The following is a 27455-nucleotide window of genomic DNA, read 5'->3' as shown; positions in this document are numbered from 1 at the left end:
TAAACAGACTTCCACATGAGAAAGCAGCAAGGATGCAGTGGCGTTAATGTTTCCTGGTGTCAACCTGTATTATTTCAGTAGACATTGAAATGAGGATGCATCTTGCTGCCTTTCCAATGAAGCAAGTTTAATTTAGTAATAGGTTAAAAACCATCCATACAAAGGTGTTAATCAGAGACTTGGCTTTGTGGACACTTTTCAGAGAACAAATTTGTTAGCATAAAAATAAAGCCAGAAAATTAAGAGCTGTTTAATCACTCAATTGGATTTTTTTTGCCAGCATATTTCTTTTTCTCTGCAACCCACTGCTAAATTGTGCTTCCTAGCTGTTTTTTATAAAATCACTGAATCAAATCTAACTCTGATTACATCAGAGAAGGCCAGGTACCCTACAACATAAAAGGGGGTTTGAAATTTTGACTTGTCTACTTAAAGATCACCAAAACCTGATCACAAGGTCAATTATGTCCCTGGGTGGGATTGAACCACCAACCTTTTGGTTAGTAGCCAAACACACTAACTGATTGCACCACAGAGACACTTTGCAAAAGTGGATACTGACAAAGGCTAATAAGCATTCATCTAGAACGTTTCCTAGAAAAACTTTAAAAAGTCAATAATCTGGAGAGTTTTTGTAAGATGTTTCTTAGATCAACCAACGAAGAAACACATTGGTACTTTCCCATGATGAGTGAGTGCTTCAGGATCTCTTGCACTTACATGTGCAGCAGAGTACTGCAATGGAAGCATGCTGGGCCCATAACCCAGAGGTAGGCAGATTAAAACTATCCTCTGCTATATGCATTTTTTTTTAATTAAAGTAATCCAAAACTGGGATTGATATTTGAGCTCTTTTATTTTTACTTAAAGTACAATAACTTTTACCATTTTAATTTGTTTTAATAGTGTATTGACATTATAGTTTTCTTAAAAAAATCCACTTAATTTTCTTTACCCTATTATTAAAAGGGTAATTGACAAAAACAAACTACATTGTCACCAGAAGAGCAATACAAAATGTACAAGTGATATATTAAAATCATCTTTCCAGCTTGAATTTCAATGATGCATTGGGGCAACGATTTTGTGAGAAACATCTTCACCCTTAAATAAAGATTTTCTTAATTCCTTACCTGTGTGCTAATTAGATATCACCTTGTTTTCACATTAAACAGACTTCTACATGAGAAAGCAGCAAGGATGCAGTGGCGTTAATGTTTCCTGGTGTCAACCTGTATTATTTCAGTAGACATTGAAATGAGGATGCATCTTGCTGCCTTTCCAATGAAGCAAGTTTAATTTAGTTATAGGTGAAAAACCATCCCTACAAAGGTGTTAATCAGAGACTTGGCTTTGTGGACACTTTTAGAGAACAAATTTGTTAGCATAAAAATAAAGCCAGAAAATGAAGAGCTGTTTAATCACTCAATTGGATTTTTCTGCCAGCATATTTTTTTTCTCTGCAATCCATTGCTAAATTGTGCTTCCTAGCTGTTTTTTATAAAATCACTGAATCAAATCTAACTCTGATTACATCAGAGAAGGCCAGGTACCCTACACCATAAAATGGGGTTTGAAATTTTGACTTGTCTACTTAAAGATCACCAAAACCTGATCACAAGGTCAATTATGTCCCTGGGTGGGATTGAACCACCAACCTTTTGGTTAGTAGCCAGACACACTAACCGATTGCGCCACAGAGACACATTGCAAAAATTACATACTGACAAAGGCTAATAAGCATTCATCTAGAACGTTTCCTAGAAAAACTTTAAAAAGTCAATAATCTGGAGAGTTTTTGTAAGAATTTTCTTAAATCAACCAACGAAGAAACACATTGGTACTTTCCCATGATGAGTGAGTGCTTCAGGATCTCTTGCACTTACATGTGCAGCAGAGTACTGCAATGGAAGCATGCTGGGCCCATTACCCAGAGGTAGGCAGATTGAAACTATCCTCTGCTATATGCATTTTTTTTGTTAATTAAAGTAATCCAAAACTGGGATTGATGTTAGCTATTTTATGTTTACTTAAAGTACAATAACTTTTACCATTTTAATTTGTTTTAATAGTATATTGACAGTATTGTTTTCTTTCAAAAATCCACTTAATTTTCTTTACCCTATTATTAAAATGGTAATTGACAAAAACAAACTACATTGTCACCAGAAGAGCAATACAAAATGTACAAGTGATATATTAAAATCATCTTTCCAGCTTGAATTTCAATGATGCATTGGGGCAACGATTTTGTGAGAAACATCTTCACCCTTAAATAAAGATTTTCTTAATTCCTTACCTGTGTGCTAATTAGATATCACCTTGTTTTCACATTAAACAGACTTCCACATGAGAAAGCAGCAAGGATGCATTGGCGTTAATGTTTCCTGGTGTCAACCTGTATTATTTCAGTAGACATTGAAATGAGGATGCATCTTGCTGCCTTTCCAATGAAGCAAGTTTAATTTAGTAATAGGTGAAAAACCATCCTTACATAGGTGTTCATCAGAGACTTGGCTTTGTGGACACTTTTCAGAGAACAAATTTGTTAGCATAAAAATAAAGCCAGAAAATGAAGAGCTGTTTAATCACTCAATTGGATTTTTCTGCCAGCATATTTTTTTTCTCTGCAACCCACTGCTAAATTGTGCTTCCTAGCTGTTTTTTATAAAATCACTTAATCAAATCTAACTCTGATTACATCAGAGAAGGCCAGGTACCCTACATCATAACAGGGGGTTTGAAATTTTGACTTGTCCACTTAAAGATCACCAAAACCTGATCACAAGGTCACTTACATCCCTGGGTGGGATTGAACCACCAACCTTTTGGTTAGTAGCCAAACACACTAACTGATTGCGCCACAGAGACACTTCGCAAAAGTGGATACTGACAAAGGCTAATAAGCATTCATCTAAAACGTTTCCTAGAAAAACTTTAAAAAGTCAGTAATCTGGAGAGTTTTTGTAAGATGTTTCTTCCATCCACCAACGAAGAAACACATTGGTACTTTCCCATGATGAGTGAGTGCTTCAGGATCTCTTGCACTTACATGTGCAGCAGAGTACTGCAATGGAAGCATGCTGGGCCCATAACCCAGAGGTAGGCAGATTAAAACTATCCTCTGCTATATGCATTTTTTTTGTTAATTAAAGTAATCCAAAACTGGGATTGATATTTTTGCTCTTTTATTTTTCATTAAAGTACAATAACTTTTACCATTTTAATTTGTTTTAATAGTATATTGAAAGTATTGTTTTCTTTTAAAAAGCCACTTAATTTTCTTTACCCTATTATTAAAATGGTAATTGACAAAAACAAACTACATTGTCACCAGAAGAGCAGTACAAAATGTACAAGTGATATATTAAAATCATCTTTCCAGCTTGAATTTCAATGATGCATTGGGGCAACGATTTTGTGAGAAACATCTTCACCCTTAAATAAAGATTTTCTTAATTCCTTACCTGTGTGCTAATTAGATATCACCTTGTTTTCACATTAAACAGACTTCCACATGAGAAATCAGCAAGGATGCAGTGGCATTAATGTTTCCTGGTATCAACCCGTATTATTTCAGTAGACATTGAAATGAGGATGCATCTTGCTGCCTTTCCAATGAAGCAAGTTTAATTTAGTAATAGGTGAAAAACCATCCCTACAAAGGTGTTAATCAGAGACTTGGCTTTGTCGACACTTTTCAGAGAACAAATTTGTTAGCATAAAAATAAAGCCAGAAAATTAAGAGCTGTTTAATCACTCAATTGGATTTTTTTGCCAGCATATTTCTTTTTCTCTGCAACTCACTGCTAAATTGTGCTTCCTAGCTGTTTTTATAAAATCACTGAATCAAATCTAACTCTGATTACATCAGAGAAGGCCAGGTACTCTACACCATAAGAGGGGGTTTGAAATTTTGACTTGTCTACTTAAAGATCACCAAAATCTGATAACAAGGTCAATTATGTCCCTGGGTGGGATTGAACCACCAACCTTTTGGTTAGTAGCCAAACACACTAACTGATTGCACCACAGAGACACTTTGCAAAAGTGGGTACTGACAAAGGCTAATAAGCATTCATCTAGAACGTTTCCTAGAAAAACTTTAAAAAGTCAATAATCTGGAGAGTTTTTGTAAGATGTTTCTTCCATCAACCAATGAAGAAACACATTGGTACTTTCCCATGATGAGTGAGTGCTTCAGGATCTCTTGCACTTACATGTGCAGCAGAGTACTGCAATGGAAGCATGCTGGGCCCATAACCCAGAGGTAGGCAGATTAAAACTATCCTCTGCTATATGCATTTTTTTTTATTAAAGTAATCCAACACTGGGATTGATATTTTAGCTCTTTTATTTTTACTTAAAGTACAATAACTTTTACCATTTTAATTTGTTTTAATAGTGTATTGACAGTATAGTTTTCTTTAAAAAATCCACTTAATTTTCTTTACCCTATTATTAAAAGGGTAATTGACAAAAACAAACTACATTGTCACCAGAAGAGCAATACAAAATGTACAAGTGATATATTAAAATCATCTTTCCAGCTTGAATTTCAATGATGCATTGGAACAACGATTTTGTGAGAAACATCTTCACCCTTAAATAAAGATTTTCTTAATTCCTTACCTGTGTGCTGATTAGATATCACCTTGTTTTCACATTAAACAGACTTCTACATGAGAAAGCAGCAAGGATGCAGTGGCGTTTTATGTTTCCTGGTGTCAACCTGTATTATTTCAGTAGACATTGAAATGAGGATGCATCTTGCTGCCTTTCCAATGAAGCAAGTTTAATTTAGTTATAGGTGAAAAACCATCCCTACAAAGGTGTTAATCAGAGACTTGGCTTTGTGGACACTTTTAGAGAACAAATTTGTTAGCATAAAAATAAAGGCAGAAAATGAAGAGCTGTTTAATCACTCAATTGGATTTTTCTGCCAGCATATTTTTTTTCTCTGCAACCCATTGCTAAATTGTGCTTCCTAGCTGTTTTTTATAAAATCACTGAATCAAATCTAACTCTGATTACATCAGAGAAGGCCAGGTACCCTACACCATAAAATGGGGTTTGAAATTTTGACTTGTCTACTTAAAGATCACCAAAATCTGATCACAAGGTCAATTATGTCCCTGGGTGGGATTGAACCACCAACCTTTTGGTTAGTAGCCAGACACACTAACCGATTGCGCCACAGAGACACTTTGCAAAAAGTACATCCTGACAAAGGCTCATAAGCATTCATCTAGAACGTTTCCTAGAAAAACTTTAAAAAGTCAATAATCTGGAGAGTTTTTGTAAGAATTTTCTTAAATCAACCAACGAAGAAACACATTGGTACTTTCCCATGATGAGTGAGTGCTTCAGGATCTCTTGCACTTACATGTGCAGCAGAGTACTGCAATGGAAGCATGCTGGGCCCATTACCCAGAGGTAGGCAGATTGAAACTATCCTCTGCTATATGCATTTTTTTTGTTAATTAAAGTAATCCAAAACTGGGATTGATATGTTAGCTATTTTATGTTTACTTAAAGTACAATAACTTTTACCATTTTAATTTGTTTTAATAGTATATTGACAGTATTGTTTTCTTTCAAAAATCCACTTAATTTTCTTTACCCTATTATTAAAATGGTAATTGACAAAAACAAACTACATTGTCACCAGAAGAGCAATACAAAATGTACAAGTGATATATTAAAATCATCTTTCCAGCTTGAATTTCAATGATGCATTGGGGCAACGATTTTGTGAGAAACATCTTCACCCTTAAATAAAGATTTTCTTAATTCCTTACCTGTGTGCTAATTAGATATCACCTGGTTTTCACATTAAACAGACTTCTACATGAGAAAGCAGCAAGGATGCAGTGGCGTTAATGTTTCCTGGTGTCAACCTGTATTATTTCAGTAGACATTGAAATGAGGATGCATCTTGCTGCCTTTCCAATGAAGCAAGTTTAATTTAGTAATAGGTGAAAAACCATCCTTACATAGGTGTTCATCAGAGACTTGGCTTTGTGGACACTTTTCAGAGAACAAATTTGTTAGCATAAAAATAAAGCCAGAAAATGAAGAGCTGTTTAATCACTCAATTGGATTTTTCTGCCAGCATATTTTTTTTCTCTGCAACCCACTGCTAAATTGTGCTTCCTAGCTGTTTTTTATAAAATCACTTAATCAAATCTAACTCTGATTACATCAGAGAAGGCCAGGTACCCTACATCATAACAGGGGGTTTGAAATTTTGACTTGTCCACTTAAAGATCACCAAAACCTGATCACAAGGTCACTTACATCCCTGGGTGGGATTGAACCACCAACCTTTTGGTTAGTAGCCAAACACACTAACTGATTGCACCACAGAGACACTTTGCAAAAGTGGATACTGACAAAGGCTAATAAGCATTCATCTAAAACGTTTCCTAGAAAAACTTTAAAAAGTCAGTAATCTGGAGAGTTTTTGTAAGATGTTTCTTCCATCCACCAACGAAGAAACACATTGGTACTTTCCCATGATGAGTGAGTGCTTCAGGATCTCTTGCACTTACATGTGCAGCAGAGTACTGCAATGGAAGCATGCTGGGCCCATAACCCAGAGGTAGGCAGATTAAAACTATCCTCTGCTATATGCATTTTTTTTTGTTAATTAAAGTAATCCAAAACTGGGATTGATATTTTTGCTCTTTTATTTTTCATTAAAGTACAATAACTTTTACCATTTTAATTTGTTTTAATAGTATATTGAAAGTATTGTTTTCTTTTAAAAAGCCACTTAATTTTCTTTACCCTATTATTAAAATGGTAATTGACAAAAACAAACTACATTGTCACCAGAAGAGCAATACAAAATGTACAAGTGATATATTAAAATCATCTTTCCAGCTTGAATTTCAATGATGCATTGGGGCAACGATTTTGTGAGAAACATCTTCACCCTTAAATAAAGATTTTCTTAATTCCTTACCTATGTGCTAATTAGATATCACCTTGTTTTCACATTAAACAGACTTCCACATGAGAAATCAGCAAGGATGCAGTGGCATTAATGTTTCCTGGTATCAACCCGTATTATTTCAGTAGACATTGAAATGAGGATGCATCTTGCTGCCTTTCCAATGAAGCAAGTTTAATTTAGTAATAGGTGAAAAACCATCCCTACAAAGGTGTTAATCAGAGACTTGGCTTTGTCGACACTTTTCAGAGAACAAATTTGTTAGCATAAAAATAAAGCCAGAAAATTAAGAGCTGTTTAATCACTCAATTGGATTTTTTTGCCAGCATATTTCTTTTTCTCTGCAACTCACTGCTAAATTGTGCTTCCTAGCTGTTTTTATAAAATCACTGAATCAAATCTAACTCTGATTACATCAGAGAAGGCCAGGTACCCTACACCATAAGAGGGGGTTTGAAATTTTGACTTGTCTACTTAAAGATCACCAAAATCTGATAACAAGGTCAATTACGTCCCTGGGTGGGATTGAACCACCAACCTTTTGGTTTATAGCCGTACACACTAACTGATTGCGCCACAGAGACACTTTGCAAAAGTACATACTGACAAAGGCTAATAAGCATTCATCTAAAACGTTTCCTAGAAAAACTTTAAAAAGTCAATAATCTGGAGAGTTTTTGTAAGATGTTTCTTCCATCCACCAACGAAGAAACACATTGGTACTTTCCCATGATGAGTGAGTGCTTCAGGATCTCTTGCACTTACATGTGCAGCAGAGTACTGCAATGGAAGCATGCTGGGCCCATAACCCAGAGGTAGGCAGATTAAAACTATCCTCTGCTATATGCATTTTTTTTGTTAATTAAAGTAATCCAAAACTGGGATTGATATTTTTGCTCTTTTATTTTTCATTAAAGTACAATAACTTTTACCATTTTAATTTGTTTTAATAGTATATTGAAAGTATTGTTTTCTTTTAAAAATCCACTTAATTTTCTTTACCCTATTATTAAAATGGTAATTGACAAAAACAAACTACATTGTCACCAGAAGAGCAATACAAAATGTACAAGTGATATATTAAAATCATCTTTCCAGCTTGAATTTCAATGATGCATTGGGGCAACGATTTTGTGAGAAACATTTTCACCCTTAAATAAAGATTTTCTTAATTCCTTACCTGTGTGCTAATTAGATATCACCTTGTTTTCACATTAAACAGACTTCCACATGAGAAAGCAGCAAGGATGCAGTGGCGTTAATGTTTCCTGGTGTCAACCTGTATTATTTCAGTAGACATTGAAATGAGGATGCATCTTGCTGCCTTTCCAATGAAGCAAGTTTAATTTTATAATAGGTGAAAAACCATCCTTACAAAGGTGTTAATCAGAGACTTGGCTTTGTGGACACTTTTCAGAGAACAAATTTGTTAGCATAAAAATAAAGCCAGAAAATTAAGAGCTGTTTAATCACTCAATTGGATTTTTTTTGCCAGCATATTTCTTTTTCTCTGCAACCCACTGCTAAATTGTGCTTCCTAGCTGTTTTTATAAAATCACTGAATCAAATCTAACTCTGATTACATCAGAGAAGGCCAGGTACCCTACACCAGAACAGGGCGTTTGAAATTTTGACTTGTCTACTTAAAGATCACCAAAATCTGATAACAAAGTCAATTACGTCCCTGGGTGGGATTGAACCACCAACCTTTTGGTTAATAGCCGTGCACACTAACTGATTGCGCCACAGAGACACTTTGCAAAAGTCCATACTGACAAAGGCTAATAAGCATTCATCTAAAACGTTTCCTAGAAAAACTTTAAAAAGTCAATAATCTGGAGAGTTTTTGTAAAATGTTTCTTCCATCAACCAACGAAGAAACACATTGGTACTTTCCCATGATGAGTGAGTGCTTCAGGATCTCTTGCACTTACATGTGCAGCAGAGTACAGCAATGTAGATGATGGCCTAACAGGAGGCTTTAAAATTTTCTTTCTAGTGTCCTTCGTTTGGGAGAAAAATGCAAAGGTACAAGACAGCTTTTCCTTGCCAATATCTCTCTTTTGCAAAGAGCTGCGCATTGGAAAATTCAGGGCTATGCCGTGTAAATGATGGCCTAACAGGAGGCTTTAAAATTTTCTTTCTAGTGTCCTTCGTTTGCGAGAAAAATGCAAAGGTACAAGACAGCTTTTCCTTGCCAATATCTCTCTTTTGCAAAGAGCTACGCATTGGAAAATTCAGGGCTATACCGTGTAGATATTAGAGATGAGCGGGTTCGGTTTCTCTGAATCCGAACCCGCACGAACTTCATGTTTTTTTTCACGGGTCCGAGCGACTCGGATCTTCCCGCCTTGCTCGGTTAACCCGAGCGCGCCCGAACGTCATCATGACGCTGTCGGATTCTCGCGATACTCGGATTCTATATAAGGAGCCGCGCGTCGCCGCCATTTTCACACGTGCATTGAGATTGATAGGGAGAGGACGTGGCTGGCGTCCTCTCCATTTAGATTAGAAGAGAGAGAGAGATTGACCTGATTTACTGGAGCTTAGGAGTACTGTAGAACTGTAGAGAGTGCAGAGTTTACTAGTGACTGACCACAGTGACCACCAGACAGTGCAGTTTTATTTAATATATCCGTTCTCTGCCTGAAAAAAACGATACACAGTGACTCAGTCACATACCATATCTGTGTGCACTGCTCAGCCCAGTGTGCTGCATCATCTATGTATATATCTGACTGTGCTCAGCTCACACATCTTATAATTGTGGGGGAGACTGGGGAGCACTGCAGTGCCAGTTATAGGTTATAGCAGGAGCCAGGAGTACATATTATTAAAATTAAACAGTGCACACTTTTGCTGCAGGAGTGCCACTGCCAGTGTGACTGACCAGTGACCTGACCACACTGACCACCAGTATAGTTAGTAGTATAGTATACTATATAGTGATTGCCTGAAAAAGTTAAACACTCGTATCTGACTGTGCTCAGCTCACACATCTTATAATTGTGGGGGAGACTGGGGAGCACTGCAGTGCCAGTTATAGGTTATAGCAGGAGCCAGGAGTACATATTATTATTAAAATTAAACAGTGCACACTTTTGCTGCAGGAGTGCCACTGCCAGTGTGACTGACCAGTGACCACCTGACCACACTGACCACCAGTATAGTTAGTAGTATAGTATACTATATTGTGATTGCCTGAAAAAGTTAAACACTCGTCGTGTGACTTCACTTGTGTGGTGTTTTTTTTTTTTATTCTATAAAAAACTCATTCTGCTGACAGACAGTGTCCAGCAGGTCCGTCATTATATAATATATACCTGTCCGGCTGCAGTAGTGATATATATATATTTTTTATATAATTATTTATCATCCAGTCGCAGCAGACACAGTACGGTAGTTCACGGCTGTAGCTACCTCTGTGTCGGCACTCGGCAGTCCGTCCATAATTGTATACCACCTACCCGTGGTTTTTTTTTCTTTCTTCTTTATACATACATACTACTACTACATCTCTTTATCAACCAGTCTATATTAGCAGCAGACACAGTACAGTACGGTAGTCCACGGCTGTAGCTACCTCTGTGTCGGCACTGGGCAGTCCGTCCATAATTGTATACCACCTACCCGTGGTTTTTTTTTCTTTCTTCTTTATACATACATACTACTACTACATCTCTTTATCAACCAGTTTATATTAGCAGCAGACACAGTACAGTACGGTAGTCCACGGCTGTAGCTACCTCAGTGTCGGCACTGGGCAGTCCGTCCATAATTGTATACCACCTACCCGTGGTTTTTTTTTCTTTCTTCTTTATATTATACATACATACTACTACTACTACATCTCTTTATCAACCAGTCTATATTAGCAGCAGACACAGTACAGTACGGTAGTCCACGGCTGTAGCTACCTCTGTGTCGGCACTGGGCAGTCCGTCCATAATTGTATACCACCTACCCGTGGTTTTTTTTTCTTTCTTCTTTATACATACATACTACTACTACATCTCTTTATCAACCAGTCTATATTAGCAGCAGACACAGTACAGTACGGTAGTCCACGGCTGTAGCTACCTCTGTGTCGGCACTGGGCAGTCCGTCCATAATTGTATACCACCTACCCGTGGTTTTTTTTTTCTTTCTTCTTTATACATACATACTACTACTACATCTCTTTATCAACCAGTCTATATTAGCAGCAGACACAGTACAGTACGGTAGTCCACGGCTGTAGCTACCTCTGTGTCGGCACTCGGCAGTCCGTCCATAATTGTATACCACCTACCCGTGGTTTTTTTTTCTTTCTTCTTTATACATACATACTACTACTACATCTCTTTATCAACCAGTCTATATTAGCAGCAGACACAGTACAGTACGGTAGTCCACGGCTGTAGCTACCTCTGTGTCAGCACTGGGCAGTCCGTCCATAATTGTATACCACCTACCCGTGGTTTTTTTTTCTTTCTTCTTTATACATACATACTACTACTACATCTCTTTATCAACCAGTCTATATTAGCAGCAGACACAGTACAGTACGGTAGTCCACGGCTGTAGCTACCTCTGTGTCGGCACTCGGCAGTCCGTCCATAATTGTATACCACCTACCCGTGTTTTTTTTTTCTTTCTTCTTTATACATACATACTACTACTACATCTCTTTATCAACCAGTCTATATTAGCAGCAGACACAGTACAGTACGGTAGTCCACGGCTGTAGCTACCTCTGTGTCGGCACTGGGCAGTCCGTCCATAATTGTATACCACCTACCCGTGGTTTTTTTTTCTTTCTTCTTTATACATACATACTACTACTACATCTCTTTATCAACCAGTCTATATTAGCAGCAGACACAGTACAGTACGGTAGTCCACGGCTGTAGCTACCTCTGTGTTCGCACTCGGCAGTCCGTCCATAATTGTATACCACCTACCCATGGTTTTTTTTTCTTTCTTCTTTATACATACATACTACTACTACATCTCTTTATCAACCAGTCTATATTAGCAGCAGACACAGTACAGTACGGTAGTCCACGGCTGTAGCTACCTCTGTGTCGGCACTCGGCAGTCCATCCATAATTGTATACTAGTATCCATCCATCTCCATTGTTTACCTGAGGTGCCTTTTAGTTGTGCCTATTAAAATATGGAGAACAAAAATGTTGAGGTTCCAAAATTAGGGAAAGATCAAGATCCACTTCCACCTCGTGCTGAAGCTGCTGCCACTAGTCATGGCCGAGACGATGAAATGCCAGCAACGTCGTCTGCCAAGGCCGATGCCCAATGTCATAGTACAGAGCATGTCAAATCCAAAACACCAAATATCAGTAAAAAAAGGACTCCAAAACCTAAAATAAAATTGTCGGAGGAGAAGCGTAAACTTGCCAATATGCCATTTACCACACGGAGTGGCAAGGAACGGCTGAGGCCCTGGCCTATGTTCATGGCTAGTGGTTCAGCTTCACATGAGGATGGAGGCACTCAGCCTCTCGCTAGAAAAATGAAAAGACTCAAGCTGGCAAAAGCAGTAGCACCGCAAAGAACTGTGCGTTCTTCGAAATCCCAAATCCACAAGGAGAGTCCAATTGTGTCGGTTGCGATGCCTGACCTTCCCAACACTGGACGTGAAGAGCATGCGCCTTCCACCATTTGCACGCCCCCTGCAAGTGCTGGAAGGAGCACCCGCAGTCCAGTTCCTGATAGTCAGATTGAAGATGTCAGTGTTGAAGTACACCAGGATGAGGAGGATATGGGTGTTGCTGGCGCTGGGGAGGAAATTGACCAGGAGGATTCTGATGGTGAGGTGGTTTGTTTAAGTCAGGCACCCGGGGAGACACCTGTTGTCCGTGGGAGGAATAGGGCCGTTGACATGCCTGGTGAAAATACCAAAAAAATCAGCTCTTCGGTGTGGAAGTATTTCACCAGAAATGCGGACAACAGGTGTCAAGCCGTGTGTTCCCTTTGTCAAGCTGTAATAAGTAGGGGTAAGGACGTTAACCACCTCGGAACATCCTCCCTTATACGTCACCTGCAGCGCATTCATAATAAGTCAGTGACAAGTTCAAAAACTTGGGCCGACAGCGGAAGCAATCCACTGACCAGTAAATCCCTTCCTCTTGTAACCAAGCTCACACAAACCACCCCACCAACTCCCTCAGTGTCAATTTCCTCCTTCCCCAGGAATGCCAATAGTCCTGCAGGCCATGTCACTGGCAATTCTGACGAGTCCTCTCCTGTCTGGGATTCCTCCGATGCATCCTTGCGTGTAACGCCTACTGCTGCTGGCGCTGCTGTTGTTGCTGCTGGGAGTCGATGGTCATCCCAGAGGGGAAGTCGTAAGCCCACTTGTACTACTTCCAGTAAGCAATTGACTGTCCAACAGTCCTTTGCGAGGAAGATGAAATATCACAGCAGTCATCCTGTTGCAAAGCGGATAACTGAGTCCTTGACAACTATGTTGGTGTTAGACGTGCGTCCGGTATCCGCCGTTAGTTCACAGGGAACTAGACAATTTATTGAGGCAGTGTGCCCCCGTTACCAAATACCATCTAGGTTCCACTTCTGTAGGCAGGCGATACCGAGAATGTACACGGACGTCAGAAAAAGACTCACCAGTGTCCTAAAAAATGCAGTTGTACCCAATGTCCACTTAACCACGGACATGTGGACAAGTGGAGCAGGGCAGGGTCAGGACTATATGACTGTGACAGCCCACTGGGTAGGTGTATGGACTCCCGCCGCAAGAACAGCAGCGGCGGCACCAGTAGCAGCATCTCGCAAATGCCAACTCTTTCCTAGGCAGGCTACGCTTTGTATCACCGCTTTCCAGAATACGCACACAGCTGAAAACCTCTTACGGCAACTGAGGAAGATCATCGCAGAATGGCTTACCCCAATTGGACTCTCCTGTGGATTTGTGGCATCGGACAACGCCAGCAATATTGTGTGTGCATTAAATATGGGCAAATTCCAGCACGTCCCATGTTTTGCACATACCTTGAATTTGGTGGTGCAGAATTTTTTAAAAAACGACAGGGGCGTGCAAGAGATGCTGTCGGTGGCCAGAAGAATTGCGGGACACTTTCGGCGTACAGGCACCACGTACAGAAGACTGGAGCACCACCAAAAACTACTGAACCTGCCCTGCCATCATCTGAAGCAAGAAGTGGTAACGAGGTGGAATTCAACCCTCTATATGCTTCAGAGGTTGGAGGAGCAGCAAAAGGCCATTCAAGCCTATACAATTGAGCACGATATAGGAGGTGGAATGCACCTGTCTCAAGTGCAGTGGAGAATGATTTCAACGTTGTGCAAGGTTCTGATGCCCTTTGAACTTGCCACACGTGAAGTCAGTTCAGACACTGCCAGCCTGAGTCAGGTCATTCCCCTCATCAGGCTTTTGCAGAAGAAGCTGGAGGCATTGAAGAAGGAGCTAAAAGGGAGCGATTCCGCTAGGCATGTGGGACTTGTGGATGCAGCCCTTAATTCGCTTAACAAGGATTCACGGGTGGTCAATCTGTTGAAATCAGAGCACTACATTTTGGCCACCGTGCTCGATCCTAGATTTAAAACCTACCTTGGATCTCTCTTTCCGGCAGACACAAGTCTGCTGGGGTGCAAAGACCTGCTGGTGACAAAATTGTCAAGTCAAGCGGAACGCGACCTGTCAACATCTCCTCCTTCACATTCTCCCGCAACTGGGGGTGCGAGGAAAAGGCTCAGAATTCCGAGCCCACCCGCTGGCGGTGATGCAGGGCAGTCTGGAGCGACTGCTGATGCTGACATCTGGTCCGGACTGAAGGACCTGACAACGATTACGGACATGTCGTCTACTGTCACTGCATATGATTCTCTCAACATTGAAAGAATGGTGGAGGATTATATGAGTGACCGCATCCAAGTAGGCACGTCACACAGTCCGTACTTATACTGGCAGGAAAAAGAGGCAATTTGGAGGCCCTTGCACAAACTGGCTTTATTCTACCTAAGTTGCCCTCCCACAAGTGTGTACTCCGAAAGAGTGTTTAGTGCCGCCGCTCACCTTGTCAGCAATCGGCGTACGAGGTTACATCCAGAAAATGTGGAGAAGATGATGTTCATTAAAATGAATTATAATCAATTCCTCCGCGGAGACATTGACCAGCAGCAATTGCCTCCACAAAGTACACAGGGAGCTGAGATGGTGGATTCCAGTGGGGACGAATTGATAATCTGTGAGGAGGGGGATGTACACGGTGATATATCGGAGGATGATGATGAGGTGGACATCTTGCCTCTGTAGAGCCAGTTTGTGCAAGGAGAGATTAATTGCTTCTTTTTTGGTGGGGGTCCAAACCAACCCGTCATATCAGTCACAGTCGTGTGGCAGACCCTGTCACTGAAATGATGGGTTGGTTAAAGTGTGCATGTCCTGTTTATACAACATAAGGGTGGGTGGGAGGGCCCAAGGACAATTCCATCTTGCACCTCTTTTTTCTTTTATTTTTCTTTGCGTCATGTGCTGTTTGGGGAGGGTTTTTTGGAAGGGACATCCTGCGTGACACTGCAGTGCCACTCCTAGATGGGCCCGGTGTTTGTGTCGGCCACTAGGGTCGCTAATCTTACTCACACAGCTACCTCATTGCGCCTCTTTTTTTCTTTGCGTCATGTGCTGTTTGGGGAGGGTTTTTTGGAAGGGACATCCTGCGTGACACTGCAGTGCCACTCCTAGATGGGCCAGGTGTTTGTGTCGGGCACTTGGGTCGCTGAGCTTAGTCACACAGCTACCTCATTGCACCTCTTTTTTTCTTTGCGTCATGTGCTGTTTGGGGAGTGTTTTTTGGAAGGGCCATCCTGCGTGACACTGCAGTGCCACTCCTAGAAGGGCCAGGTGTTTGTGTCGGCCACTAGGGTCGCTTAGCTTAGTCATCCAGCGACCTCGGTGCAAATTTTAGGACTAAAAATAATATTGTGAGGTGTGAGGTATTCAGAATAGACTGAAAATGAGTGGACAAAAAAAATTCGGTGAGGTTTTGCCAAAACGCGGTCGAACCCAAAACACGGCCGCGGAACCGAACCCAAAACCAAAACACAAAACACGAAAAATTTCAGGCGCTCATCTCTAGTATATATAGCACTAACAGGAGGCTTTAAAATTTTCATTCTAGTGTCCTTCGTTTGGGAGAAAAATCCAATGGTACAAGACAGCTTTTCCTTGCCAATATCTCTCTTTTGCAAAGAGCTGCGCATTGGAAAATTCAGGGCTATGCCGTGTAGATGATGGCCTAACAGGAGGCTTTAAAATTTTCTTTCTAGTGTCCTTCGTTTGGGAGAAAAATGCAAAGGTACAAGACAGCTTTTCCTTGCCAATATCTCTCTTTTGCAAAGAGCTGCGCATTGGAAAATTCAGGGCTATGCCGTGTAGATGATGGCCTAACAGGAGGCTTTAAAATTGTCTTTCTAGTGTCCTTCGTTTGGGAGAAAAATGCAAAGGTACAAGACAGCTTTTCCTTGCCAATATCTCTCTTTTGCAAAGAGCTGCGCATTGGAAAATTCAGGGCTATGCCGTGTAGATGATGGCCTAACAGGAGGCTTTAAAATTTTCTTTCTAGTGTCCTTCGTTTGGGAGAAAAATGCAAAGGTACAAGACAGCTTTTCCTTGCCAATATCTCTCTTTTGCAAAGAGCTGCGCATTGGAAAATTCAGGGCTATGCCGTGTAGATGATGGCCTAACAGGAGGCTTTAAAATTTTCTTTCTAGTGTCCTTCGTTTGCGAGAAAAATGCAAAGGTACAAGACAGCTTTTCCTTGCCAATATCTCTCTTTTGCAAAGAGCTGCGCATTGGAAAATTCAGGGCTATGCCGTGTAGATGATGGCCTAACAGGAGGCTTTAAAATTTTCTTTCTAGTGTCCTTCGTTTGGGAGAAAAATGCAAAGGTACAAGACAGGTTTTCCTTGCCAATATCTCTCTTTTGCAAAGAGCTGCGCATTGGAAAATTCAGGGCTATGCCGTGTAGATGATGGCCTAACAGGAGGCTTTAAAATTTTCTTTCTAGTGTCCTTCGTTTGGGAGAAAAATGCAAAGGTACAAGACAGCTTTTCCTTGCCAATATCTCTCTTTTGCAAAGAGCTGCGCATTGGAAAATTCAGGGCTATGCCGTGTAGATGATGGCCTAACAGGAGGCTTTAAAATTTTCTTTCTAGTGTCCTTCGTTTGCGAGAAAAATGCAAAGGTACAAGACAGCTTTTCCTTGCCAATATCTCTCTTTTGCAAAGAGCTACGCATTGGAAAATTCAGGGCTATACCGTGTAGATATAGCACTAACAGGAGGCTTTAAAATTTTCATTCTAGTGTCCTTCGTTTGGGAGAAAAATCCAATGGTACAAGACAGCTTTTCCTTGCCAATATCTCTCTTTTGCAAAGAGCTGCGCATTGGAAAATTCAGGGCTATGCCGTGTAGATGATGGCCTAACAGGAGGCTTTAAAATTTTCTTTCTAGTGTCCTTCGTTTGGGAGAAAAATGCAAAGGTACAAGACAGCTTTTCCTTGCCAATATCTCTCTTTTGCAAAGAGCTGCGCATTGGAAAATTCAGGGCTATGCCGTGTAGATGATGGCCTAACAGGAGGCTTTAAAATTTTCTTTCTAGTGTCCTTCGTTTGGGAGAAAAATGCAAAGGTACAAGACAGCTTTTGCTTGCCAATATCTCTCTTTTGCAAAGAGCTGCGCATTGGAAAATTCAGGGCTATGCCGTGTAGATGATGGCCTAACAGGAGGCTTTAAAATTTTCTTTCTAGTGTCCTTCGTTTGCGAGAAAAATGCAAAGGTACAAGACAGCTTTTCCTTGCCAATATCTCTCTTTTGCAAAGAGCTACGCTTTGGAAAATTCAGGGCTATACCGTGTAGATATAGCACTAACAGGAGGCTTTAAAATTTTCATTCTAGTGTCCTTCGTTTGGGAGAAAAATCCAATGGTACAAGACAGCTTTTCCTTGCCAATATCTCTCTTTTGCAAAGAGCTGCGCATTGGAAAATTCAGGGCTATGCCGTGTAGATGATGGCCTAACAGGAGGCTTTAAAATTTTCTTTCTAGTGTCCTTCGTTTGGGAGAAAAATGCAAAGGTACAAGACAGCTTTTCCTTGCCAATATCTCTCTTTTGCAAAGAGCTGCGCATTGGAAAATTCAGGGCTATGCCGTGTAGATGATGGTCTAACAGGAGGCTTTAAAATTTTCTTTCTAGTGTCCTTCGTTTGGGAGAAAAATGCAAAGGTACAAGACAGCTTTTCCTTGCCAATATCTCTCTTTTGCAAAGAGCTGCGCATTGGAAAATTCAGGGCTATGCCGTGTAGATGATGGCCTAACAGGAGGCTTTAAAATTTTCTTTCTAGTGTCCTTCGTTTGGGAGAAAAATGCAAAGGTACAAGACAGGTTTTCCTTGCCAATATCTCTCTTTTGCAAAGAGCTGCGCATTGGAAATTTCAGGGCTATGCCGTGTAGATGATGGCCTAACAGGAGGCTTTAAAATTTTCTTTCTAGTGTCCTTCGTTTGCGAGAAAAATGCAAAGGTACAAGACAGCTTTTCCTTGCCAATATCTCTTTTGCAAAGAGCTACGCATTGGAAAATTCAGGGCTATACCGTGTAGATATAGCACTAACAGGAGGCTTTAAAATTTTCATTCTAGTGTCCTTCGTTTGGGAGAAAAATCCAATGGTACAAGACAGCTTTTCCTTGCCAATATCTCTCTTTTGCAAAGAGCTGCGCATTGGAAAATTCAGGGCTATGCCGTGTAGATGATGGCCTAACAGGAGGCTTTAACATTTTCTTTCTAGTGTCCTTCGTTTGGGAGAAAAATGCAAAGGTACAAGTCAGCTTTTCCTTGCCAATATCTCTCTTTTGCAAAGAGCTGCGCATTGCAAAATTCAGGGCTATGCCGTGTAGATGATGGCCTAACAGGAGGCTTTAAAATTTTCTTTCTAGTGTCCTTCGTTTGGGAGAAAAATGCAAAGGTACAAGACAGCTTTTCCTTGCCAATATCTCTCTTTTGCAAAGAGCTGCGCATTGGAAAATTCAGGGCTATGCCGTGTAGATGATGGCCTAACAGGAGGCTTTAAAATTTTCTTTCTAGTGTCCTTCGTTTGGGAGAAAAATGCAAAGGTACAAGACAGCTTTTCCTTGCCAATATCTCTCTTTTGCAAAGAGCTGCGCATTGGAAAATTCAGGGCTATGCCGTGTAGATGATGGCCTAACAGGAGGCTTTAAAATTTTCTTTCTAGTGTCCTTCGTTTGCGAGAAAAATGCAAAGGTACAAGACAGCTTTTCCTTGCCAATATCTCTCTTTTGCAAAGAGCTGCGCATTGGAAAATTCAGGGCTATGCCGTGTAGATGATGGCCTAACAGGAGGCTTTAAAATTTTCTTTCTAGTGTCCTTCGTTTGCGAGAAAAATGCAAAGGTACAAGACAGCTTTTCCTTGCCAATATCTCTCTTTTGCAAAGAGCTACGCATTGGAAAATTCAGGGCTATACCGTGTAGATATAGCACTAACAGGAGGCTTTAAAATTTTCATTCTAGTGTCCTTCGTTTGGAAGAAAAATCCAATGGTACAAGACAGCTTTTCCTTGCCAATATCTCTCTTTTGCAAAGAGCTGCGCATTGGAAAATTCAGGGCTATGCCGTGTAGATGATGGCCTAACAGGAGGCTTTAAAATTTTCTTTCTAGTGTCCTTCGTTTGCGAGAAAAATGCAAAGGTACAAGACAGCTTTTCCTTGCCAATATCTCTCTTTTGCAAAGAGCTACGCATTGGAAAATTCAGGGCTATACCGTGTAGATATAGCACTAACAGGAGGCTTTAAAATTTTCATTCTAGTGTCCTTCGTTTGGGAGAAAAATCCAATGGTACAAGACAGCTTTTCCTTGCCAATATCTCTCTTTTGCAAAGAGCTGCGCATTGGAAAATTCAGGGCTATGCCGTGTAGATGATGGCCTAACAGGAGGCTTTAAAATTTTCTTTCTAGTGTCCTTCGTTTGGGAGAAAAATGCAAAGGTACAAGACAGCTTTTCCTTGCCAATATCTCTCTTTTGCAAAGAGCTGCGCATTGGAAAATTCAGGGCTATGCCGTGTAGATGATGGCCTAACAGGAGGCTTTAAAATTTTCTTTCTAGTGTCCTTCGTTTGGGAGAAAAATGCAAAGGTACAAGACAGCTTTTGCTTGCCAATATCTCTCTTTTGCAAAGAGCTGCGCATTGGAAAATTCAGGGCTATGCCGTGTAGATGATGGCCTAACAGGAGGCTTTAAAATTTTCTTTCTAGTGTCCTTCGTTTGCGAGAAAAATGCAAAGGTACAAGACAGCTTTTCCTTGCCAATATCTCTCTTTTGCAAAGAGCTACGCTTTGGAAAATTCAGGGCTATACCGTGTAGATATAGCACTAACAGGAGGCTTTAAAATTTTCATTCTAGTGTCCTTCGTTTGGGAGAAAAATCCAATGGTACAAGACAGCTTTTCCTTGCCAATATCTCTCTTTTGCAAAGAGCTGCGCATTGGAAAATTCAGGGCTATGCCGTGTAGATGATGGCCTAACAGGAGGCTTTAAAATTTTCTTTCTAGTGTCCTTCGTTTGGGAGAAAAATGCAAAGGTACAAGACAGCTTTTCCTTGCCAATATCTCTCTTTTGCAAAGAGCTGCGCATTGGAAAATTCAGGGCTATGCCGTGTAGATGATGGTCTAACAGGAGGCTTTAAAATTTTCTTTCTAGTGTCCTTCGTTTGGGAGAAAAATGCAAAGGTACAAGACAGCTTTTCCTTGCCAATATCTCTCTTTTGCAAAGAGCTGCGCATTGGAAAATTCAGGGCTATGCCGTGTAGATGATGGCCTAACAGGAGGCTTTAAAATTTTCTTTCTAGTGTCCTTCGTTTGGGAGAAAAATGCAAAGGTACAAGACAGGTTTTCCTTGCCAATATCTCTCTTTTGCAAAGAGCTGCGCATTGGAAATTTCAGGGCTATGCCGTGTAGATGATGGCCTAACAGGAGGCTTTAAAATTTTCTTTCTAGTGTCCTTCGTTTGCGAGAAAAATGCAAAGGTACAAGACAGCTTTTCCTTGCCAATATCTCTTTTGCAAAGAGCTACGCATTGGAAAATTCAGGGCTATACCGTGTAGATATAGCACTAACAGGAGGCTTTAAAATTTTCATTCTAGTGTCCTTCGTTTGGGAGAAAAATCCAATGGTACAAGACAGCTTTTCCTTGCCAATATCTCTCTTTTGCAAAGAGCTGCGCATTGGAAAATTCAGGGCTATGCCGTGTAGATGATGGCCTAACAGGAGGCTTTAAAATTTTCTTTCTAGTGTCCTTCGTTTGGGAGAAAAATGCAAAGGTACAAGTCAGCTTTTCCTTGCCAATATCTCTCTTTTGCAAAGAGCTGCGCATTGCAAAATTCAGGGCTATGCCGTGTAGATGATGGCCTAACAGGAGGCTTTAAAATTTTCTTTCTAGTGTCCTTCGTTTGGGAGAAAAATGCAAAGGTACAAGACAGCTTTTCCTTGCCAATATCTCTCTTTTGCAAAGAGCTGCGCATTGGAAAATTCAGGGCTATGCCGTGTAGATGATGGCCTAACAGGAGGCTTTAAAATTTTCTTTCTAGTGTCCTTCGTTTGGGAGAAAAATGCAAAGGTACAAGACAGCTTTTCCTTGCCAATATCTCTCTTTTGCAAAGAGCTGCGCATTGGAAAATTCAGGGCTATGCCGTGTAGATGATGGCCTAACAGGAGGCTTTAAAATTTTCTTTCTAGTGTCCTTCGTTTGCGAGAAAAATGCAAAGGTACAAGACAGCTTTTCCTTGCCAATATCTCTCTTTTGCAAAGAGCTGCGCATTGGAAAATTCAGGGCTATGCCGTGTAGATGATGGCCTAACAGGAGGCTTTAAAATTTTCTTTCTAGTGTCCTTCGTTTGCGAGAAAAATGCAAAGGTACAAGACAGCTTTTCCTTGCCAATATCTCTCTTTTGCAAAGAGCTACGCATTGGAAAATTCAGGGCTATACCGTGTAGATATAGCACTAACAGGAGGCTTTAAAATTTTCATTCTAGTGTCCTTCGTTTGGAAGAAAAATCCAATGGTACAAGACAGCTTTTCCTTGCCAATATCTCTCTTTTGCAAAGAGCTGCGCATTGGAAAATTCAGGGCTATGCCGTGTAGATGATGGCCTAACAGGAGGCTTTAAAATTTTCTTTCTAGTGTCCTTCGTTTGGGAGAAAAATCCAATGGTACAAGACAGCTTTTCCTTGCCAATATCTCTCTTTTGCAAAGAGCTGCGTATTGGAAAATTCAGGGCTATGCCGTGTAGATGATGGCCTAACAGGAGGCTTTAAAATTTTCTTTCTAGTGTCCTTCGTTTGGGAGAAAAATGCAAAGGTACAAGACAGCTTTTCCTTGCCAATATCTCTCTTTTGCAAAGAGCTGCGCATTGGAAAATTCAGGGCTATGCCGTGTAGATGATGGCCTAACAGGAGGCTTTAAAATTTTCTTTCTAGTGTCCTTCGTTTGGGAGAAAAATGCAAAGGTACAAGACTGCTTTTCCTTGCCAATATCTCTCTTTTGCAAAGAGCTGCGCATTGGAAAATTCAGGGCTATGCCGTGTAGATGATGGCCTAACAGGAGGCTTTAAAATTTTCTTTCTAGTGTCCTTCGTTTGCGAGAAAAATGCAAAGGTACAAGACAGCTTTTCCTTGCAAATATCTCTCTTTTGCAAAGAGCCACGCATTGGAAAATTCAGGGCTATACCGTGTAGATATAGCACTAACAGGAGGCTTTAAAATTTTCATTCTAGTGTCCTTCGTTTGGAAGAAAAATCCAATGGTACAAGACAGCTTTTCCTTGCCAATATCTCTCTTTTGCAAAGAGCTGCGCATTGGAAAATTCAGGGCTATGCCGTGTAGATGATGGCCTAACAGGAGGCTTTAAAATTTTCTTTCTAGTGTCCTTCGTTTGGGAGAAAAATGCAAAGGTACAAGACAGCTTTTCCTTGCCAATATCTCTCTTTTGCAAAGAGCTGCGCATTGGAAAATTCAGGGCTATGCCGTGTAGATGATGGCCTAACAGGAGGCTTTAAAATTTTCTTTCTAGTGTCCTTCGTTTGGGAGAAAAATGCAAAGGTACAAGACAGCTTTTCCTTGCCAATATCTCTCTTTTGCAAAGAGCTGCGCATTGGAAAATTCAGGGCTATGCCGTGTAGATGATGGCCTAACAGTAGGCTTTAAAATTTTCTTTCTAGTGTCCTTCGTTTGGGAGAAAAATGCAAAGGTACAAGACAGCTTTTCCTTGCCAATATCTCTCTTTTGCAAAGAGCTGCGCATTGGAAAATTCAGGGCTATGCCGTGTAGATGATGGCTTAACAGGAGGCTTTAAAATTTTCTTTCTAGTGTCCTTCGTTTGGGAGAAAAATGCAAAGGTACAAGACAGCTTTTCCTTGCCAATATCTCTCTTTTGCAAAGAGCTGCGCATTGGAAAATTCAGGGCTATACCGTGTAGATGATGGCCTAACAGGAGGCTTTAAAATTTTCTTTCTAGTGTCCTTCGTTTGGGAGAAAAATGCAAAGGTACAAGACAGCTTTTCCTTGCCAATATCTCTCTTTTGCAAAGAGCTGCGCATTGGAAAATTCAGGGCTATGCCGTGTAGATGATGGCCTAACAGGAGGCTTTAAAATTTTCTTTCTAGTGTCCTTCGTTTGGGAGAAAAATGCAAAGGTACAAGACAGCTTTTCCTTGCCAATATCTCTCTTTTGCAAAGATCTGCGCATTGCAAAATTCAGGGCTATGCCGTGTAGATGATGGCCTAACAGGAGGCTTTAAAATTTTCTTTCTAGTGTCCTTCGTTTGGGAGAAAAATGCAAAGGTACAAGACAGCTTTTCCTTGCCAATATCTCTCTTTTGCAAATAGCTGCGCATTGGAAAATTCAGGGCTATGCCGTGTAGATGATGGCCTAACAGGAGGCTTTAAAATTTTCTTTCTAGTGTCCTTCGTTTGGGAGAAAAATGCAAAGGTACAAGACAGCTTTTCCTTGCCAATATCTCTCTTTTGCAAAGAGCTGCGCATTGGAAAATTCAGGGCTATGCCGTGTAGATGATGGCCTAACAGGAGGCTTTAAAATTTTCTTTCTAGTGTCCTTCGTTTGGGAGAAAAATGCAAAGGTACAAGACAGCTTTTCCTTGCCAATATCTCTCTTTTGCAAAGAGCTGCGCATTGGAAAATTCAGGGCTATGCCGTGTAGATGATGGCCTAACAGGAGGCTTTAAAATTTTCTTTCTAGTGTCCTTCGTTTGAGAGAAAAATGCAAAGGTACAAGACAGCTTTTCCTTGCCAATGTCTCTCTTTTGCAAAGAGCTGCGCATTGGAAAATTCAGGGCTATGCCGTGTAGATGATGGCCTAACAGGAGGCTTTAAAATTTTCTTTCTAGTGTCCTTCGTTTGGGAGAAAAATGCAAAGGTACAAGACAGCTTTTCCTTGCCAATATCTCTCTTTTGCAAAGAGCTGCGCATTGGAAAATTCAGGGCTATGCCGTGTAGATGATGGCCTAACAGGAGGCTTTAAAATTTTCTTTCTAGTGTCCTTCGTTTGCGAGAAAAATGCAAAGGTACAAGACAGCTTTTCCTTGCCAATATCTCTCTTTTGCAAAGAGCTGCGCATTGGAAAATTCAGGGCTATGCCGTGTAGATGATGGCCTAACAGGAGGCTTTAAAATTTTCTTTCTAGTGTCCTTCGTTTGCGAGAAAAATGCAAAGGTACAAGACAGCTTTTCCTTGCCAATATCTCTCTTTTGCAAAGAGCTACGCATTGGAAAATTCAGGGCTATACCGTGTAGATATAGCACTAACAGGAGGCTTTAAAATTTTCATTCTAGTGTCCTTCGTTTGGAAGAAAAATCCAATGGTACAAGACAGCTTTTCCTTGCCAATATCTCTCTTTTGCAAAGAGCTGCGCATTGGAAAATTCAGGGCTATGCCGTGTAGATGATGGCCTAACAGGAGGCTTTAAAATTTTCTTTCTAGTGTCCTTCGTTTGGGAGAAAAATGCAAAGGTACAAGACAGCTTTTCCTTGCCAATATCTCTCTTTTGCAAAGAGCTGCGCATTGGAAAATTCAGGGCTATGCCGTGTAGATGATGGCCTAACAGGAGGCTTTAAAATTTTCTTTCTAGTGTCCTTCGTTTGGGAGAAAAATGCAAAGGTACAAGACAGCTTTTCCTTGCCAATATCTCTCTTTTGCAAAGAACTGCGCATTGGAAAATTCAGGGCTATGCCGTGTAGATGATGGCCTAACAGGAGGCTTTAAAATTTTCTTTCTAGTGTCCTTCGTTTGGGAGAAAAATGCAAAGGTACAAGACAGCTTTTCCTTGCCAATATCTCTCTTTTGCAAAGAGCTGCGCATTGGAAAATTCAGGGCTATGCCGTGTAGATGATGGCTTAACAGGAGGCTTTAAAATTTTCTTTCTAGTGTCCTTCGTTTGGGAGAAAAATGCAAAGGTACAAGAGCTTTTCCTTGCCAATATCTCTCTTTTGCAAAGAGCTGCGCATTGGAAAATTCAGGGCTATACCGTGTAGATGATGGCTTAACAGGAGGCTTTAAAATTTTCTTTCTAGTGTCCTTCGTTTGGGAGAAAAATGCAAAGGTACAAGACAGCTTTTCCTTGCCAATATCTCTCTTTTGCAAAGAGCTGCGCATTGGAAAATTCAGGGCTATGCCGTGTAGATGATGGCCTAACAGGAGGCTTTAAAATTTTCTTTCTAGTGTCCTTCGTTTGGGAGAAAAATGCAAAGGTACAAGACAGCTTTTCCTTGCCAATATCTCTCTTTTGCAAAGAGCTGCGCATTGGAAAATTCAGGGCTATGCCGTGTAGATGATGGCCTAACAGGAGGCTTTAAAATTTTCTTTCTAGTGTCCTTCGTTTGGGAGAAAAATGCAAAGGTACAAGACAGCTTTTCCTTGCCAATATCTCTCTTTTGCAAAGAGCTGCGCATTGGAAAATTCAGGGCTATGCCGTGTAGATGATGGCCTAACAGGAGGCTTTAAAATTTTCTTTCTAGTGTCCTTCGTTTGAGAGAAAAATGCAAAGGTACAAGACAGCTTTTCCTTGCCAATATCTCTCTTTTGCAAAGAGCTGCGCATTGGAAAATTCAGGGCTATGCCGTGTAGATGATGGCCTAACAGGAGGCTTTAAAATTTTCTTTCTAGTGTCCTTCGTTTGGGAGAAAAATGCAAAGGTACAAGACAGCTTTTCCTTGCCAATATCTCTCTTTTGCAAAGAGCTGCGCATTGGAAAATTCAGGGCTATGCCGTGTAGATGATGGCCTAAAAGGAGGCTTTAAAATTTTCTTTCTAGTGTCCTTCGTTTGCGAGAAAATTGCAAAGGTACAAGACAGCTTTTCCTTGCCAATATCTCTCTTTTGCAAAGAGCTGCGCATTGGAAAATTCAGGGCTATGCCGTGTAGATGATGGCCTAACAGGAGGCTTTAAAATTTTCTTTCTAGTGTCCTTCGTTTGGGAGAAAAATGCAAAGGTACAAGACAGCTTTTCCTTGCCAATATCTCTCTTTTGCAAAGAGCTGCGCATTGGAAAATTCAGGGCTATGCCGTGTAGATGATGGCTTAACAGGAGGCTTTAAAATTTTCTTTCTAGTGTCCTTCGTTTGGGAGAAAAATGCAAAGGTACAAGACAGCTTTTCCTTGCCAATATCTCTCTTTTGCAAAGAGCTGCGCATTGGAAAATTCAGGGCTATACCGTGTAGATGATGGCCTAACAGGAGGCTTTAAAATTTTCTTTCTAGTGTCCTTCGTTTGGGAGAAAAATGCAAAGGTACAAGACAGCTTTTCCTTGCCAATATCTCTCTTTTGCAAAGAGCTGCGCATTGGAAAATTCAGGGCTATGCCGTGTAGATGATGGCCTAACAGGAGGCTTTAAAATTTTCTTTCTAGTGTCCTTCGTTTGGGAGAAAAATGCAAAGGTACAAGACAGCTTTTCCTTGCCAATATCTCTCTTTTGCAAAGAGCTGCGCATTGGAAAATTCAGGGCTATGCCGTGTAGATGATGGCCTAACAGGAGGCTTTAAAATTTTCTTTCTAGTGTCCTTCGTTTGGGAGAAAAATGCAAAGGTACAAGACAGCTTTTCCTTGCCAATATCTCTCTTTTGCAAAGAGCTGCGCATTGGAAAATTCAGGGCTATGCCGTGTAGATGATGGCCTAACAGGAGGCTTTAAAATTTTCTTTCTAGTGTCCTTCGTTTGGGAGAAAAATGCAAAGGTACAAGACAGCTTTTCCTTGCCAATATCTCTCTTTTGCAAAGAGCTGCGCATTGGAAAATTCAGGGCTATGCCGTGTAGATGATGGCCTAACAGGAGGCTTTAAAATTTTCTTTCTAGTGTCCTTCGTTTGAGAGAAAAATGCAAAGGTACAAGACAGCTTTTCCTTGCCAATATCTCTCTTTTGCAAAGAGCTGCGCATTGGAAAATTCAGGGC

The 27455-nt window shown here is 40.7% G+C and overlaps 5 non-coding genes across 5 annotated transcripts; all 5 read right to left on the bottom strand.

Annotated features, from left to right (window-relative positions):
* Window positions 1–465: 465 nt before the first annotated feature.
* On the bottom strand, window positions 466–539 carry TRNAS-ACU (transfer RNA serine (anticodon ACU)). Its single transcript has one exon. It is a non-coding gene; the product is annotated as a tRNA-Ser (tRNA).
* Window positions 540–1630: 1091 nt separating this feature from the next.
* On the bottom strand, window positions 1631–1704 carry TRNAS-ACU (transfer RNA serine (anticodon ACU)). The gene has a single exon. It is a non-coding gene; the product is annotated as a tRNA-Ser (tRNA).
* A 1093-nt stretch (window positions 1705–2797) lies between these two features.
* TRNAS-ACU (transfer RNA serine (anticodon ACU)) lies at window positions 2798–2871 on the bottom strand. The gene has a single exon. It is a non-coding gene; the product is annotated as a tRNA-Ser (tRNA).
* A 1094-nt stretch (window positions 2872–3965) lies between these two features.
* Window positions 3966–4039, bottom strand: TRNAS-ACU (transfer RNA serine (anticodon ACU)). The gene has a single exon. It is a non-coding gene; the product is annotated as a tRNA-Ser (tRNA).
* Window positions 4040–5130: 1091 nt separating this feature from the next.
* On the bottom strand, window positions 5131–5204 carry TRNAS-ACU (transfer RNA serine (anticodon ACU)). The gene has a single exon. It is a non-coding gene; the product is annotated as a tRNA-Ser (tRNA).
* Window positions 5205–27455: the final 22251 nt, after the last annotated feature.

This window comes from Pseudophryne corroboree, chromosome 3 (genome assembly GCF_028390025.1).
Source record: "Pseudophryne corroboree isolate aPseCor3 chromosome 3, aPseCor3.hap2, whole genome shotgun sequence".
NCBI lineage: Eukaryota > Metazoa > Chordata > Amphibia > Anura > Myobatrachidae > Pseudophryne > Pseudophryne corroboree.
Note: the sequence above shows the minus strand (reverse complement) of the source record. Positions and strands in the feature narration are given on the sequence as shown.